Below are 6,652 nucleotides of genomic sequence, written 5' to 3'. Positions count from 1 at the left end.
GAGAAATTTTTATTGGGGGTCAGCGGATGGAAAGCGTAAAGTTCATTGGAAAGGTTGGGATCATCTTCTCCAACCCAAAGATAGAGGGGGTGTTGGTTTTCGGGACTTCTAGATGTTTAACCAAGCTTTGCTTGCTCGTTAAGCATGGCGACTATTAACTAAACCGGAGAGTCTTTGCGCCCAGGTGCTCAAAGCAAAATATTATCCATATGGTAAGCTCGAGGATACGGTTTTCACAGGAAATGCATCATCGTCATGGCAAGCTATTAGCCATGGTCTTGATCTGTTGAAGAAAGGGCTGATATGGAGGATGGGTAATGGTAAGAGTATTCGGATGTGGAGGGACAACTGGATACCAAGACCATTTTCATACAAACCAATATCGCCACAGGGCCGATGCTGTATTCGTTTTGTTGCAGACCTGCTTAACTCTAATGGGACTTGGAATGTTGAAATTTCGCGGCAATATTTCTTGACTGCAGATGTCAATGAGATCATGAAAATTAGGCCATCACCTAGATTGGAGGAGGATGTGATAGCTTGGGGACCGGGTAAATGTGGAATCTTTACAGTCAAGTCTGCATACTAGTATGCCTTTCAGGAAGCTCATGGTGCAAACTTAGCTTCGTCCAGTACCTCGGGTTCAGGTGGGAGAAGCTGCTGGAAACTCATCTGGAAGTGCGATGTGCCACCGATGATTCGCATGCGATTGGCGACGGATGCTCTTCCTACTTGGAAGAGCAAGAACAAAATTGGTCTAGAATTGGTGAGCGGATGTCCGGTGTGTGGAACGGAAGCAAAAGACAATTTCCACCCATTCTTAAGATGCCAGCTTGGACGGGATCTGTACAAAGAAATGGCGAAAGTGTGGAATTTACCAGCTTTGGAATCCCTCGTGGCCAATGGTAAGGGATGGCTTCTTCATGCACTTGATCATCTATGTGATATTGACCGGAGTAAATTGTTGCTCATCTTCTCGAGGAGCTGGCTTGTTTGCAATGAAATCGTACATCATAAACCAGCGCCGCCAATGGAGGTCTCGGTGAGCTTTCTGAAGAGATATCTCAATGAACTAATAGGTGTCAAGATGAATTCAGGGATGGGCCCGATAAAAGGCAAGAGTTTTATTTCTTTTGATCATCAAGGTGGGGCAACAACTACCCCACAACGAGCGACTTCTGATCTTAGATGGAGACCGCTTGATCATGGCTGGGTAAAACTGAATGTTGATGGTTCGTTTGTATCAAACGATGATGCTGGTGCTGGTATGATTCTTCGTAACTCTGGGGGAAAGATCATCTTTTCGTCTTGCAGATCATTGCTTTACTGCAGGGACCCAATTGAAGCTGAGTTATGTGGGATCATGGAAGGATTATCCCTGGCTATACAAAGATCTGATTTGCCTGTTGCAGTTGAATCTGACTCAAGTATGGCAGTAGCCTTGATATCTTCGGGTGCGGTCGACCGCTCAGTTTATGCATCCTTGGTGAATGAAATTAGGGTTTTATTTCGTCTTAGACAAACTTGTGTTACCCATGTTTCGCGTGCTCAAAATAAAGCTAGCGATAGTCTTGCTAGGTTTGGTCGAGTGGAAGGGCGCACTATGACCTGGCTAGGATCTGGCCAGATGAAGTCTTGGGTATATCCCATGATGATTGTAAGGACATCAATATTTGAGTAATACAAGTGTTCTCGCAAAAAAAAGCGGGAGGGAGAAGCGAATGGGGAGAGAGAAGGTGGGGGTTGTGCTGCGAGGAGAAAGCGATAGGAAGAGAAAGTGGGGAGGAGATGTGGCTGCAGGTGGGCCACATGATGCAAAAAAATAGCGCCGGCCTCCCCAACTGCCCCAGGGGCTGGGTTTGGGGTCCGGGGCTAATTTTACTCAAACTAGTTGAATGCCCGTGCGTTGCAACGGGTCTTAAAAATGTATACACTAGTCATCGTTCTAATTCAGAAGTGTATGTCAAACATGATGGATATTCATCCATATAACAGCAACTTCCAATTCTTTCTCTCACTTCTTTCTCTATCATGTCTTTTTTAACGTGAAATAGTAGGGAAGACCCCTAATGTATATTTTACAAAATTAGAAGTGTGTCCTTAACTCCCTATGTCATCATCTCTTTCAGTACCTTCCCTGCCTCTAGAAAAAGCGGTTTTCTCGTTGTCGTTCCTCCTTCCACATCCATGGAATTCATCCATCTTTGCTCTATCATTGTCGTTAATTCAAATGTTGGTCATTTTACCCTAACTATCACTTGGCCACTTCTTCAAAACATTAGAAGATCTATGAAATAGTGCATACGTACCGACTGAAATAATGAGTAGGGAGGACGACGTACCGACAAAGGGACATGCAATCACCAACTCCCCTAGTATATCTCGTATGGGGTAGTCAATATGAAAATACCATGTCTAGCTTGTACATTTACACGGAAATTTTGTAGGGATATCCATTCTAATAAAATTTGACTTAGAGCACTGACTACCAGTTACATGAAAGACGATGCATGCCCTTTTAAATTACTCACCGCCAACTCCTAAGCAGCAATGGAGTTTCTTCCTTCCAACCAAAGAAGTGATTTATGATCTGAAAAATAGAATCGGAAAACAGTTAGTAAAGATTAACCTAATTTGGAAGAATATAGATTTGTCCTTTTTAGTGAAGTATGATTAACCTAAAGATCTAACCAAAGAATATAGATCTGAAAAGTAGTAGCGCATGGCAAGAGCATACAGGTCCAGGTCTCTCCTTTTTCCTTCAATTTATCTTACCTCTTTTGATCTTCATTCAACATATGAGATCTATTGGAACAAAATACATTACTGGATTGTGTTTTTCTCCAATATAGTTACAGTGAAACAATTGGAAGCACTCATCTGATGGAAAATAAGCTAAGCTTGCAAGGCATGAGATGTATTTATAATGAATATAAATAAAATGATAATGAAGTAGCACTAAGACCTTTGTAGAATCTTACATCTTGGAAAAGCTTATCTAAGCACAAGGCACATTTGATACTTGCAAGTGGCACTACCTCATTGTAAAATGCAACAATTAGGCATACACCAATCGGCATGGACAAAAATCTAAAGATACTTAGTGTTATTGGATTCAACACATATACTTTTTAGAACCCTTAAAATACTCTGTAGGCAATTTTATGATCAACTACATTTATGAAGTCATTCTGATATACACTTACAATTTTCCAGAACTAACTTCTAATATAAATTTGAGAGCAACATCTTCCGGATGGAATTAACAAGAAGGCACGTACTACATCCAGCGTCATCTTAAGTAGCAACACACAGATATTTAGCTAGTCTTAACTGTTACGTAGATGTGTATAGAAAGCTCTCGACTGCAGCATTTTAGTACATCATAGTGGCTAATTTCAGGATATATGAATAGTCAGAAGACATAAACAGAGCAAAGAAAGGGTCACCAAAAGGTTCAGCGACCTGAAGCTTATAAAGTCTTCCACCTTAGTTTATCCTACATTGCCACGGCCTACATGTGGAGCTTACAAAGTCTTCAACCTTAGTTTATCCTACATTGCCACAGCCTACATGTATTGCTACAGCCTACATGTATTTACTTGCAAGAATCCTAACCTTGGTATTGAATTGTTGTTACAGCAAAAAATATGGATATCGAAGAAAAACGAAAAGCAAGTTGCATTCTCTGCAAAACCCCGGCAATATGATCTGTCGTAGGAATATTTTCAGCAACAACTATGATGTACTACTCCTCCTAATTTCAGTAAACAAATAAGATAGATGCAGCACTAACACGATGTGGGATACTAAGCAAAAGCAAAACCATTGTCAGCGAGAAATAGGAAGTTAACTCTGATGTGCTGCTACAGCCGTCCGTGTGACCTCGTCGTTCTCCACCCCATCCGACCCGGTCTCCTCTGATGGCTGCCCCCGCGCCTATCCATCAGAACAAGACTATTCCACATTCATAATGGCGTAATAAACACAACAAGACTATCAAATTTCAGTTAAAAATTTAAAATCAAGCAAAACTCTCACAAGGTTTAGAGAACTGAAAAGTATAATTTCTCCTAGACTACATCTCAGCAATGACAGATTTACTTTCTTTTTTTAGAAAGTGTCGAAAAAATTCAAACATATAGAGCAGTATTAGAAGTCCATGCTCATACCTCTTCTTTATCCTGGAACTATTATGCCATCTCCATTAGAAGTTGCTGGAAGAATCTCACCAAAAATAATAGTGCATGTCATAGCCAAGAAATCAAGATCAAGCACAAGTTTTCTATTAGGAATCAGACCAAGAAGAGAACCGTATAGAATATGCATCTGTACTATTAGTGCAGATCATAACTAAGAAACCAAGATGAATATTTTTACTCGAGTTCTCTTTTAGGAATCACACATTTTCGCTCAGAATATCCATGCAAGAGAGCATTGTGAGCTGGATAGTGGGTCCTGGGACCATCTGTAACTGTGTGTGCGTGTCGTGTAGGAGGAGTATATGCAACAGTTAGTCTCTGAATTCTCTGTCTCGTTCTCTGAACCTCGCAAACTTTCCTGTATGGCTTCCTCCTCGTATCTTCAATTCCCCATCCCCAAACTCTCCTGTATGGCTGATGAAACTTATTGGGTGGTTGTACGTCTTCTATCCAGATCAGGCCAAAGCAGGCGGGGCTGTGGACTCAGTCGCGGAAGGCCTCCAGGTCAAGCGGGAAATCTCGAGGTCGGTGTTGAGCAATGACAGGGTGGAGATGTTGCCGTGCTCCATGCGCAGTCACCTGACAAACTCCTCGAACACGTCCGCTGCAGCGTGCAGCCGGTCGAAGTTGTCATAGGCAGGAGGAGGTCAGCGACGGTGATAGAGCCATGAGATCGAGAACGATGGAATTGGGGGAAGGGGCGCGTGGGCCTTGTTCTTTTCTTCACGTACGAGAGGGAGGGGTATCAAAGAAGGTGGGGGTGTCGAAGGAGGTTGAACCATCGAAGAGGCCGAACCATCACGACGTTCGATCCCCTTTAATAGTAGAGATCTGACGAAAAACAAGATTTTGGAAGCGTGAGTGGGGCAGTGTCCAGTGTGGCTTTTTTTTGCCGCTAGGGCTAAAAAAAGTGGTCCTGGGATGTTCTTGAGGGACGGCTGGAGATGCTCTTAGCATAGCCGTGGTCTGGGCGCCGGTCATACGTACAGCTGTTGTGCGTGCAGGTGCAGCAGGCAGCGACGAGTGCGCCCAGCGACACCAAGAACACTCGTGTATATATGATCGTCGTCGGTATCTGGCATCTTCTCTACGGGGCCATCGTCCGATTCCGCCCAAGTAGCCGAGGGCCCGAGAGCAAGCCCAGGATGAGCTCCGGCGGCTGCTCGACGTGCCTGAGATCATCTTCGCCGCCGTGCTCCCACCGCTCGGCGTCTTCTTCCGGTACGGCTGGTGCAGCGTAAGCACCGCTACTCCTGGTCGATTGACGCGTGCATTAAGCCGCGTCGGTAGTCATGGTGGTGAGTGGGTGACCATCTGCTGAACATTCTGCCTGCGTGTGTGCACAGTCGGAGTTCTTCATCTCGCTGCTGCTCACGGTGCTCGGCTACGTCCCGGGCATCGTCTACTCCGTCTATGTCGTCTTGAAGACTCCGCCCGAGCTGCCGGGAATCGACGGCGACCGCCCCTACTACATCCTCGCCTGAGAAGCTCCTCCGTCTCCGTGCATACTGCTGTACACTGTGTCGCTGTCGCCATTGGTGGGACTGGAGATCGATGGTTTGTCATTGTGTAGCGGCCGGTGGTTGTACCTGCAGTGCTGTTTCTTATTGAATGGACTGGTGCATGCTGCGTAATTGGTTGGGCTATTATTGATTCATTAAGGAAATAGCCTCGGTGCCGCTGGCTCGCGTGAGCTAGTCATGAGTGCCATGTCGATGCCGGAAATTACTATTATTAGCTAATTGCCCGTGCGTTGCAATGGAGACATACATATATTCTAGACTTATGCGTTACTCCCATCATATTATAGTCATTTTTGAAGATTTGATTTGATTTGAATATGTATAGGAAAACCAAGAAAAGTTTTGATTCCGTTGAGATTTGATTTGATTTGCGCATAGGGGGGAGAAAGGAAAGTTTTAATTTGCTTAAGTTTTTGGTAAGATTTTATTTGATTTGACTAAGTTTAATGTTGAACATGATTTAGATAAGATTTGAGTAATGCATAATCTCTACTACTTAAAAATCTCTACTACTTAAAAAAACGTAAGGTTCTCATTTCACATCTCTTTCGTCTAACCTTCCTTATATACGTTACACTCTTTTCTTCTCCTCTTTGATATTTTCCTTCCATCTCTGATTTTTCTCCCATCTATTCTCCCTAAAATAGAATCAAATAGTTCATGATTTATTGACTTAACAAAATAAAAACATATTTTGTTTGGTAAGTCATTAAATTCTTACAAAATAAGTGCTTAACATTAGAATGATAGGTAGATCATGACAATCGCATACATGAACTTGCTAAGATTTTAGCGCATCAATATAATAATGGACGTGCAGTCAGGCTAATCTACTAGAATGTTTATTACTCCTGTTGCAATGCACGGACAATTGTCTAGTAGGACAAGAAAAGAAAGCACCGATTTGATTTAGATTATTCCAAACCT

The 6,652-nt window shown here is 43.1% G+C and overlaps 1 pseudogene; it reads left to right on the top strand.

Annotated features, from left to right (window-relative positions):
* Window positions 1-5,347: 5,347 nt before the first annotated feature.
* On the top strand, window positions 5,348-5,776 carry LOC119336281 (annotated as a pseudogene).
* The last annotated feature ends 876 nt before the right edge of the window (window positions 5,777-6,652 follow it).

The sequence above is a fragment of the Triticum dicoccoides genome, chromosome 7B (genome assembly GCF_002162155.2).
Source record: "Triticum dicoccoides isolate Atlit2015 ecotype Zavitan chromosome 7B, WEW_v2.0, whole genome shotgun sequence".
NCBI lineage: Eukaryota > Viridiplantae > Streptophyta > Magnoliopsida > Poales > Poaceae > Triticum > Triticum dicoccoides.
Note: the sequence above shows the minus strand (reverse complement) of the source record. Positions and strands in the feature narration are given on the sequence as shown.